General features: G+C 41.6%; 1 long non-coding RNA gene across 1 annotated transcript in view; it reads left to right on the top strand.

Moving 5' to 3' along the window:
• The first annotated feature begins 11735 nt into the window (after positions 1-11735).
• LOC145415079 (uncharacterized) overlaps positions 11736-12445 on the top strand; it is a 97585-nt gene continuing 96875 nt past the window's right edge. Inside the window, exons 1-2 of the long non-coding RNA XR_013899991.1 lie at positions 11736-11896; positions 12121-12142. This is a non-coding gene — a long non-coding RNA (uncharacterized LOC145415079). The remainder of the gene's footprint in view (positions 11897-12120; positions 12143-12445) is intronic.

Below are 12445 nucleotides of genomic sequence, written 5' to 3'. Positions count from 1 at the left end.
AAGAGAGAGAGAGAGAGAGAGAGAGAGAGAGAATTATGATTTTCTGCCCTGAAATTACTCTAAAGTCCTGTTATTGTGTCTCCATGTATACAGAATGAATATAAGAGAGGGTAAATAAAGGAAGGCAAAGGGTAACAAAGCTGTAGGACTTTACTAGGCATGACAATGGCTTTAATGGAGTGTATGAGTTGACGGAAAAAAGCGAGGTATGGTATTGAAAAGTGTGTGTGTGTGTGTGTGTGTGTGTGTGTGTGTGTGTGTGTGTTAATAGTAAAAGAATAGAAGACACGTGAGAGAGAGAGAGAGAGAGAGAGAGAGAGAGAGAGAGAGAGAGAGAGAGAGAGAGAGAGAAGGAAAGAAGGAAGCAGCGATATTAGCTGTAGGAAAATTTTGAGGGGGGGGGGGAGAGAAGAGAGATGAGAAGGGAGGGAGAAATATGACTTTCCAAAAACCCAACAATTCTTAATATGGATAAAACTATTCTAGTGTGATTTGAAATATCATTACAAAATACGTAGAATCAGTGAAAAATGAAAAGAAAATCACAGCTGAAATTATTAAGAGATAATACAACATTACAAAGCGCAGTACAAAAACGCTGAAGTCTGGTTTAAAAATAATGATACAGAGAAACACAAGTATCTTTCCAAAGTCTGACGAATACATGGGGGAAAAAATTGAACCATATGAAACACGCACTGGTAGAGATGGGGGCTTCACAGTATTTCGCCAGCTGTAATATTTCTTCAGACGAAACTGGGAAGATAACTGTTTCTTTGGCCGTACGTAGGCATAACACTTCAAATTCCCTTTTCCTGCGTATAGATCAGTTCCAGCATTTATCAACATGGCAGGTTTCTATGATTTTAATGAGTGGGTAAGACAAAAAGATGAGAAAAGCTTTAGAGGCACCACATACATATAGAAAGGAAATCACTAAACACAGGGACGGTTTTATGTGTTGGTGTAGCTTTGATCTCATGGAATGGGAGTGGGAGGAGGGGAGCAAGTGGGCACTGAAAGGAGTAAGGTCAGGTCAGGCTATGATGGAGTGCAGCCAGTCAGCAAAAGACAAGGCAAGACAAAGGTCCCAGAAACGTCCTGTGTATAAATATGTGTACCTTTCTTTTGTACAGTCTCACTAAGGTTGGGGTCTGTACAGTCTGAAACGGTAGGTAAATATGGAACTTAATTTCTTTACTGTCTTTCCCTCCAACCCATACGAGAGGGGTTAGTTGCTGTTATGAAATCAGTGTGACTTGCTTTATTAATGGTTTGGTATTCACTTTCATCAAATTGTTGTGTACTTTCTTACATGATATGAATTTGACTTTCAGCAGATTTGTTCAGAGTTGGGAGGACCAAAGTTCAAAAATTTTTCTGTTGAATGGGAATGGTGGAATTAGAGGGGGAATTATTCAGTTGTCTTGGTTACGCAGATATCAGACTCAATTGCACGGTTGCTTTTCACACATAATTTCATAGACTTTTCAAAATCCTTCAGCATTTTATTGTCTGCAGTAGAGCACCGGTTTTTACTCTAAACGCTTGGGGGTTCACAAACACCAAGATAAAAACACTGCACTGCTGGATATGGATGTGGTAACGTGTATGGAAGGGTAAACATTCAGTCTTATTTAATGACCACTTCAGAATCGATTTTAGGCCTATGGAACGCAAGCTACTACGCGGCCGAGAATCATCATGAAGATACCTGTGAGCCAGTATCAAGTGGCCGACGATATGAAGGGAATATAAGTGAATTAAAGTCACTGAATATATCACAGGAAATTATAAAGCGAGTTTTTGAGAAAGGGGAGACTGTAAGGCATATAATGTGGGTAATTAAGGGAACATGAAATTATAGGAAAAAAATGCAGAAGAAAACACACACACACACACACACACACACACACACACACACACACACACACACACACACACACACACACACACACACACACACACACACACACACACACACACAGAAAAGAAAGAAAGACCAACTCAAACAGAATACCCAAGTAACTCTACGAAATTGCTCTCTGAAGGGCAAATAAATGCTGAGCCAGAAAGTAAGAATGCAAAGTAACGAGAGGAGAGAGAGAGAGAGAGAGAGAGAGAGAGAGAGAGAGAGAGAGAGAGAGAGAGAGAGAGAGAGAGAACGCCAGCCTGATGTTCACTCCACTGCTGATAACACACACACACACACACACACACACACACACACACACACACACACACACACACACTATCAATATTTCACCCCTCTGATAGCTATGATGAGCCTGTCTGTGTGTGTGGGGAGAGAGGGGAGGGGAGAAGGAAAGATAAAGAGCAAGAAGGGGGGGAGGAGTTGCTTGTGGTGATCTGGAGGTGATAGTATGGTGGTTGATGGAGGTGTAGGGAAGGTGGGGGGAGGTGTGGGTAGTTGTAGAGGGAGATGGGGAAAGAGGTGGGTAGGGAAGAGGGGTTATTATAGGGAAGAGGGGGACGAACTGGCTAGGAAAGTAATGAGGAAGGATGATAGAGGAGAGGTGAAAGGGGAGGTTGGGGAGAAAGGGAGGGGGGAAGGGAAGTGATGGAAAAAGTCAGTATGGGAGTGGGAAGGAGGGGAAAGGGATGTGAAAAAGGGGTAAGTGAGGTTGGTAGGGGGATAGTGACGAGGAAAATGAAACGGTGGGGTGGGGAAGGAAGAGGGGTAAAGGAGAGGGAGAGGAGGGTGTGGGGAAATGGGAGAGGAGGGTGGTAGGGGAGAAGGAGAGGAAGATGGTAGGGGAAGAAGGTGACATGTTGTGAATCTAAGGAGGAGGATGGCGTGGTAAGTAGAGAGAGGGAAGGGACTGACATGTAAGAAGGCCTAAATTATTTGTCAGATGATTCTTAGACCTTTTTCAGAATGATGACAATAAAAATCCCTCCAAGCACTCTTAATGCCAACCGTTTCACCACTTCAGATCGCCAACCCTTATGTACTCTCCTATTTTATCCTTCAGTCTTGTTCTTGGTCTTCTTTTCCTCTTATTCCGAATAATCTCATTAATATACGTTCCGCGAAATTTCCATCGTTTTCATGATTGTCTTTTTCCGTCTTTGTTGCGATGTCTTTTCCATAATCTTCGAGTCTAGACGCTCGCTCGTGCTAGGTGATAGGCCGGAAACGATATCACATGGAATAGGTCCTTGCCAGACTATGTTATTGGCAATTTTTACACATTTAAAGCATTAGTATCCAAGTATCATACATGCATTTGAATACTCATACAATGCCCTGATATTTTTTTTCCAGAAAGTAAAATGTAACACTTATATACACTGATTTTGCTCGGTCTCTGGCTTGTAAGTAACGATCATGAAGTAAAAATGTTGCCTTCCTCCACTTGAGAGTCTCAGCTATCTTCAAAGGTTCGTCATGTTTGTCGCAGCGAGTCAACCGAAGAACGTCATCCTCAAGGGTGCACGCATGATAAAAGAACGATAATATGATGATAATTAACCCGTGTAAGGAACGTTAAGAGGGAAGAGGTGGGTAACAGGTTTCTATTCTTGTCATCTCCAGACGACTTTATCAGGTTAGACTCTTATCGTATTTGGAGAAGACCGATACAGTTTTCATGACGAATTCTTGCTAAGCTCAATAAGGCGATAGCAAGAAGAAAAAATATATGACTTTCTCTGGCTGTTGGTGTTAGCTGGGTGAAGGGAAGGTGGGAGATTATGATTGGCCTGAGTGTAGATGGCGTTCGGTAAACTGAGGGTAAGTGGATGGTTGATATGAGTGCATGGATATGACGGGGAGAGACTGAAGTAGATGATGATGTTATAAAAAGGAAGAGACTGGGAACTGATGGGCATGTGATAAATAATAGACAGAATGATAGATAAGGTGGGAAAAGAGGGTGGGTGATAGATATTAGACAGAGATAAGTAGGAAGAAGGGGGTAGGCGAAAGATACTAAACAGATAGAGATAAGGTACTATAAATGATGACTGGCTAAGAGAAGATGCTAGATAATGGGAAGAGATAAATGAGAAAGAAGTAGACATGGAGAGAATAGAGACTCAGATGAAAAGGATAATGGTGATAATTAAGGAGGTGTGAAAATGGTTAATGAATAATGGAAAGATGAGGCTGATGACAGGAAGGTGAAATAAGAAAATGTGGAAGGTAGAGAGTGAGTTTTAAGAATGGGGTAGATGGAGAGGGAGTAGAAAGAGATAGATTATATTAAAGAGGTGAAAAGTTGAGAGAGAGAGAGAGAGAGAGAGAGAGAGAGAGAGAGATGGACCAACGAACGAACACAAATAAAGGATGGAAGAAACGAATATACAAATGAGGGAACGAAGGGGGGAACCAGCAAACAAACGAAGGAATAGAGGAAGGAAAAAAGGAACTACAGAAGAACCAAACAAACAAAGAAGCGAAGGAAGGAAGGAAGGAAGGAAGGAAGGAAGGGAGCAGCAGCACTACCCGGAGCAACAGGATCACAAGATATGGCCACAGCAAACACCATCAATAACTCCCTTGCGTCCCGCCTCGCCTCCACTTTTTCCACCTCACCTCCACCTCCTTACCGCTAGTTTGCCTCGGGGAACACACACTTCTTTTTTCACTCTTTTTTTCATGCCTCTGGGGACACACACACACACACTTTTTTCCCCTCACACTTTTTTCTACCCTTCCACCTATTCCCCTACGGCGGTACTTTTTCCAGCGTTTTTCCTACCTTACGCCATGTTTCCCTTCGACCTGCACTTATTTTCTTTACATTTTTCTCTTCATCACGCCGTTTTTCCTGGTTGCACTTTTTTCTCCTAAGCCTTTTTCTCGCCCACTATATTTCTTAGAGACTGTGCTTTTTCCCAGCCTTTTTTCTGCCACTAGATTTTTCCTTGGGGTCACTTTTTCCTAAGAGTTTTTTGTCCAGTATTTTTCATTAGCTTTGTCTTTAACAGCCTTTTTTATAAATACGGTATGTATATATATATATATATATATATATATATATATATATATATATATATGTGTGTGTGTGTGTGTGTGTGTGTGTGTGTGTGTGTGTGTGTGTGTGTGTGTGTGTGATTAATTACTTCTCATTCATTCTTGATTATTCCTTTATACACTTCCTGCTTCTCGCGTTCATTTTCACCCATCTCCTTGGTACTCCTGATCTTATAATTTAATATTTATACCCCGTCCCTTAGACTTCATCCCCTCTTTTAGTTCACCTTTGCTCCCCTTATGCCCCCTTTCCCCTTTCCCCTCGTCCACTCGTTTTTTCCTCCCTTCCCTCTCTCCATCCTCCCTGTCCTCCCACCCCTCTTCCTTCTCTCCCTTCCCGCCTATTCGCCTCCCCTTTTTCCCTGTACTCCTGCCTCTGTTTTCTCTTTCCCTCCCTTCCTGCCCGTTCCCTCTTTCTTTCTTCCTTTTCTCTCTCCCTTCCCTCGTATTCCTCTTCTACTTCCTCTCCTGTCTCCTTCTCCTCTTTCTCCTCTTCCCTCTTTCTCTCCTTTCCACCTCCCTCCATTCCTCCTATTCCCATTCTGACCTCTCTCCTCCTCTCTGTCCTCTCCTACTCAACATGTCTCTCCCTCTCCCCTCCCTCTCTTATCTTCCTCTCTTTGCTCCCTCTTCTCCTCAGTCTCTTCTGGTCCTCCTCTTTCTTCCTCCTCAGCTGTTCCTTTTTCGCTTTCTCTCCTCTCCCACTCCTAACTTTCTTCCATACCTCCTCATCCTCTTCTGTCACCTCTGTTTTCTTCTTCTCCCTCTCTCTCTCTCTCTCTCTCTCTCTCTCTCTCTCTCTCGCCTTTTCGCAAATCCGTGAGTTTTTTTTAATATCGTCAGCGTCTAATCATATTCTAGGTTTTCTTTTATTTTTTGTCTTTTTTCATTTCTTACATTTTCTTTTTAGATAAGACTGCATTTTCTACCTTAACACTTCGCTTTCTTGTATTCATTTTTTTCTCACCGTACAATATTCCTTTATCAAACTTTTCCTTTAATCTTTTCCTTATTTTCTGTCATCTCCGTCACTCATATGCATCTCACATTAACAAAGTCTTACCTTTTCAAGATCCAGTTTTTATTCTTAACACTTTCAGGCTCCTATGACTTACTCTCGGGTGAAAAATAATCTCTTGGTGTTAAATAGATTACTTGAGTTACCCCGAACATGAGAGGCTAAATCTTACATTGATTCTTCACGATTTTTTTTACACATTAATTTATATATATTATTTCCTCTCTCCTCCTCTTACCCTAGCTTATTTTCCTCCCTTTATTTTTTTTCCCTTTACTTTTCAATACTGTCATTTCCTTCGTTAGCAAGTTTTTTTTTTTCTCTGTCTCTCTCTCTCTCTGTTTGTCTCTGTCTCTGTCTCTCTCTGTCTCTGTCTCTGTCTCTGTCTCTCTCTCTCTCTCTCTCTCTCTCTCTCTCTGTCTTTCTGCCTGTCTGTCTGTCTGTCTGTCTGTCTGTCTGTCTCTGTCTGTCTGTCTGTCTCTCTCTCTCTCTCTCTCTCTCTCTCTCTCTCTCTCTCTCTCTCTCTCTCTCTCCTTGATTTCCCTGTTTCCTCCTAACCATACTTCTCCTTCTAAAAATAAGTATCCAGGCACCACGCTGTTTTACCCTACGCCTTTACACTTTTTCCCTGCAGACCCAATTTCCCCCACATCTTCAATACTTTGTTTCCCCGCCAGTACTATTTTCCCCTTCACTCTAGCACTTTTTCCTGGCACTTGAGCGATTTTTCCCGGTCAAGCCTATTTTCTATTCACACCTTAATATTTTCTTCTGCAGCTTAACACCTTGACAATTTCCCCCATCAAGCTTCTTTCCCCTGCATCTTAAGACTTTCCCCAAGCAAGCATAGTTTTTCTGCACCATAACACTCCTCCCAAGTGAGGTTACTTTTCCCTGCAGTTGCACACTTTTCCCTTGCACCATAATAGTTTGTCCCTTCACCATTTACACATTTCCTTCACACCTTTTCAGTTCTCCCTCGCCATGGATTTTTTTCCCTCACCAAACCTGTTTTCCCCTGCCAGAGTTAGTACTCCCATGAAGCCGATATTCCCCCATAAAATTATTATCCTCAGCACCTTAAAATTTCCCCCCTATTTTCCCCTTCACCTTAATCTCTTCCCCACACGATGCCTATTTCCCATTTCCCTGCACCATAATAATTTTCTCCCACTAAGGTTATTTCCCTGCATCTGATCAATTTTCCTTTGCACCTAAGCACTTTCTCCTCTCCCCCTATACATTTCAATCTCCCTTAGGCCTTTAAATCTCCCTACGCCTTTAAACCCTCCCTACGCCTTTAAATCCTCCCTATGTCTTTAAATCCCCCAACGCCTGTAAATCCTCCTACGTCTTACATCCCCCTGTGCCTTTAAATCACCCTACGCCTTTAAATCACCCTACGCCTTTAAATCATCCCTATGCCTTTAGATCATTCCCATGGCTTTAAATCTCCCTACGTCTTCAAATCCCCTAACGTCTTTATATTCCCCATACCTTTAAATCCTCCTACGCCTTTAAATCCCCCTGCACCTTTAAATCCTCCTACTCTTCTAAATCCCCTCTACACCTTTAAATCTCCCTACACCTTTAAATCTTTGCTGTGCCTTTAAATCCTCTACGCCTTTATATCCCCATACATATTTAAAGCCTCCTTACACCTGTAAATCCCCTATGCTTTAAATCCTCATACACCTCTAAATCCCCCCTACGCCTTTAAATTCCTCTTCGCCTTTAAACCCTCTACACCTATAAATCACCATGCGCCTTTAAATCCCCCTAGGCCTTAAAATCCCCTCCACGTCTTTAAATCCCCCATGCCTTTAAATCCTCCCTACGCCGTTAAATCCTCCCTACACCTTTAAATCCCTCTTCGCCTTTAAATCCCTCTACGCCTATAAATCCCTTTACACCTTTAAATCCCTCTACGCCTTTAAATCTCACCTACGCCTTTAAATCTTCCCTACTCCTTTAAATCCCACCTACGCCTTTAAATCTTCCCTACGCCTTTAAATCCCCCTACACCTTTAAATCCTCCCCTACGCCTTTAAATCCCCCTGCTCCTTTAAATCCCCCCTACGCCTTTAAATCCCCAGATCTTCAGCCTTCCTTCCCCACCTTCAAACTTCCCCCAGCCAAGTCTAGATTTCCTGCACCTTAGCACTTTTTCCCCGCCAGGCCTTTTTCGTCCTTGTTTTTGCTTCTCTGTTGCCGCTGCTGCTGTTTTTTTTTCGTGTCGATAAATATGTCACTTTCTCTAGCCACGCCACCCCCCTCCCCCTCTCTCTCTCTCTCTCTCTCTCTCTCTCTCTTTCTCTCTCTTTCTCTCTAACTTCTGTCATTCATATAAAGGGGGAGCGAATCAAGCATAACTTTTAATAATGAGGTACTATTTTCAAGTCGTTCTCTCAAGCTATCTAGCCAACCAGACATCTAAATTTGTATGCATCTCTTCATCTGCCCATTGCCTGACGACGGATCTTGAGAGGAATGGTCCTGACAAGAAGACTTCCGTGCATTTTCTGTTCCTACCCAGTGACAACTCGCCCTCCAACGATACACCACCTACTGTCGTAATTTTAATCTAGCTTGTCTCTCCACGCCGCTATCGGTATTTTTTTTTTTTCACGTAAATTCTTTCTTCGTGCATTTTTTTTTATATTACTTATTTATTTTTTTATTTTCTTCAGGGATGGGATGGCGTTAGTGAATGAAGACTTGATTATTTCTGCTCTTCTGACACAGTTTAGAAGAAACCTGGCAACTCATTAAAAAACAAAAAAACTGTGGTGTTAATAACTGTGAGGATAAATCTAGAGTTACTTTATGATTTTTAACGTCATGATTTCTACCTTCTTCAACTGAGGTGTTGTAAATGGGAGTCAGGTGAATTATTGGTTTTGGATACTAGTGTCGTGACTGGGAATTTATGATATATTACTGTTATGAGTTTATTATGTACAATGATGAATAACAGATACAGAATATGTTCATTATGGATATGTAGCATGGAGAACAAGGACTCAGGGAGGTGGTCTGACCCTTTGGAAAAAATAGAGAGCGAGAGGTTGCCCAGAAGAATGCAAGGGAGATGGATGGATGGTAGAACAGGCTGACCAAGAGGGTATGAGAGATGGGTGGCTGGAAGAAGAAGCTGACCAAGAAAGAGGAAAATAGAGAGAAAAGTGGCTAGCAGAAGAGGTTGACCAGGCGAGAGGAAAATGTATGAGAAATTGGTGGCTGGAAGAACAGGTTGACCAAGAGAGAGGATAATGTATGAGAAACAGGTGGCTGGAAGAAGAGGCTGACCAAGAGGAAGGATAATGTATGAAAGAAGAGTGGCTGGAAGAAGAGGTCGAACCAAGAGGAAGGTGGCTGGAGCAGCGAAGGGGTGTATGTTGGAGGGTGATAACTATGTGAGGTGGGATCGCCTCAGAGTACAAGCAAACAGTATATGACACGTTCTTTGTCCAGGCAGTCTCTCATAGAACGCTAAACTACGCAACAAAATCCTCAATTGTTTTATCACTAATTTCTTGTCCACCTGAAGAAGAACGGACTACACATCGTGGTCGTAAGTTCAGTGCCAATTTCTCGCAATACGTAAATAATTCAGTGCCAATTTCTCGCAATACGTAAATAATTCAGTGCCAATTTCTCGCAATACGTAAATAATTCAGTGCCAATTTTTCGCAGTATGGAATTTAGACTGTGGATTTTGTTACGATAATTTTTATAATTTTTCGTAACACCCACGTCCAAATAGCAATGGAGATAGTGTTTAACCCCTTGGTTGGTAAGGCGTGTTTCAAATTAGCCAAAATATAACAGAGAAGATGTTACTGTAATGAATATGGCTAAAAAGAAAAAAAAATCATAAAGTTAACGAACACTAATTCTGCTTAAGACAGATATACTGTATGTAAAGCGTTTTAGTGCAGACTGTGGATATATGAGCCGTTTGTGTGTGTATGTGTGTGTGTCACCAGTAGCTGGCGTAAGCGTGGTATATGACGTCTTGGAAATTGGGTCTGTAACCTCTTAATGTGACGTACTGAAAACTTGGCATTTATTTAAGTAAGATATTTCGCTAACTTGTACAATATGAATTTTTGTATTAATCGTAGAAGAAGCTTAGGTTTTAGAAAGGCCTGGAAAGGAGAGAGAGAGAGAGAGAGAGAGAGAAGGACCGGAGGAAGGTGATACAGTGAGCGAGGCCACGTCGGGGCGCTGGAATGCAATAACTGGTTGATGAATCTGGCAGGAGCTCACAGGCACGTAAAAATCCAGCCCCGAAGGAGAAGAAACGACGCTATTGCTGCCTTGCGTTTGATGGGGTAACACACACCCGTCCCGCCTCTGACGAAGTTGGTGGATATGTCACAGTACACGGAATGGTTGCAATATTTCGCCTTAAGTGCTTCCAGAAAAAACTCGCCAGGCACAAAGATTGGAGAACGTTTCAGAAGCAAGGATATGTCTTAGGAAAGGAACTGGTGTTTGTTTTAATCTCAGTATTTTCGAAGGGTAATATTTTCAGATTTTTAGTATTCTTTAAAAACAAGTGTGCCTAATTAAAACGCTCGCTTAAAAGTTTGGTATTATTTAAACACATATTTACTATGTTTCTCCGAACGTCTCTTGCTATAATGCCCAATTCCGGGGATGATTTTTTTTTGTTTCAGCCCCAGCCCATGCATACAGTATAAAGCAGAAAATCAAGACAATTGCTTTTTTTTTTTTTTTTCCCTGCCATTTCCATACGGACTACAAAGTTTTTACAGTAGATACAGAATATTTTAAAAGGTGGGGTCATGCATAGTGAACCGCAGACATGTAAATTTGAAACGTTTGGCTTAGGAAGGAGAATGTCACGATTTTGATACTTTTAAGGTTTATTATTTTTACGTTGTTGCATCGTTCTCACACTCGCGTCGGACATGAAATATTTTGAGGGAGATGTGGAGACTTTAGCACATTCTCCAGGAGTCGTGCTTTTATCCCTACAAAATATTATTCATGATGTAATGAAGTCAGGTATGATATCCACGCAATAGTGTCATCTTCTTGAGTTTTGATGAGATGGAAGGGATAGCGTTATAGCAAGACGCACCGTTTTAAATCAGCTTTTGTGACGTCGATTATCACGATCTTCCTCGCCCTCTTTGCGACCTTAAGATGGCGCGTTGTACGATCTAGAAACAAGAAAATAAAAGGTACAAAACTGCAAAGATTATCAGTAGCATCCTCAGTGAAATGGGTCACACAATCATCCATAAATCATTCACTTCCCGAGAATCCTGTCTGCCACATTTTCTTTTACGATGTGGCTCGGTATGGGAGAGGTCTGCCTTCACACAGTGGCACTGATATGCGCGTATCCAGGCAGTTCCACTATCCTATTATGTAAGCGTTTGCCAATTTCCCTTCCAATCCTCCCAAAAAAGATGATGGATTGCAGGAGGAGGGCAGCTTCAGCATGAATTCCACGGGCTAACTTTCACATACATTAACAACAACAACAAGATGCATTGCACATAACCCTCTCGAATAGGCTAGTCAGTCTGCCGACTATCAAGCAAAAAAAAAAAAAAAATAGACAAGAAATAAAGGTGTCGATTCCCTTATTCCAATAAGATGTGTATATGTATAGGTGAATGAGTTAGAAAGCATAGAGAACGCCCTACACCACCAAGAGAATAAGCAAGCAGAGCCATGTTTTTTGCCACTCGCAGCTCCTCAACTATCGACCTTCACATCCCATCGCTGACCTCACAGGAAACTAGAAATGTACACGTTAATTTCAGACAAGTATGGACAGTATCATCATGCATCCCTTTCTGGACATTAGCTAGGAGACCCTTTCCTGACAACCAGTAAGCACTATACTTTTTTTTTTTAACTCTAACTTGGCCTAAAATTGGCATCTCTTCAGTTTGATAACTAAAGTTTAACAATAGAATAACGCCGGTATACGGTGCTAGTCACGAAAAAGTACTATGGAATGGATGCAAGGCCGTAGTATTGTCTTATTCTGCCTTTGAGCTTCGTGAAATAAGTATTTGTTAACCAAGTTTCTCTCTTTTTTTCTCTCTTGCAGGATGGGACCTGTCCAGTTAAAGGTAAGTGAAAGTTCCAAGTTATTTACATAATTGGCTTCCACGTGTAGAGGTGAGTGATTTACAGAAACGCTTGAAATACTGCATAGCCATCAAGCTTATCTAGTATTAACACGCAGAGAAAGCCTATTTTAATCACAGTTGCTCACTATTATTCAGCTTACAAATTCGCCTATCACCCAACATACTGGGCTTCTTTTTTTAAATCTGAATACTAAATGCTAGGTTTGTCGACGAAGCGTGTGACCTGAAATTCTCCATATATTACACGACAACTGCGTTATAGATACTGTAAGTGAATTTATA

This window comes from Coenobita brevimanus, chromosome 101 (genome assembly GCF_032717465.1).
Source record: "Coenobita brevimanus isolate Jiangsu-jjx chromosome 101, ASM3271746v2, whole genome shotgun sequence".
NCBI classification, from domain to species: Eukaryota; Metazoa; Arthropoda; class Malacostraca; order Decapoda; family Coenobitidae; genus Coenobita; species Coenobita brevimanus.
This window is presented reverse-complemented; position numbering and strand designations above follow the sequence as displayed.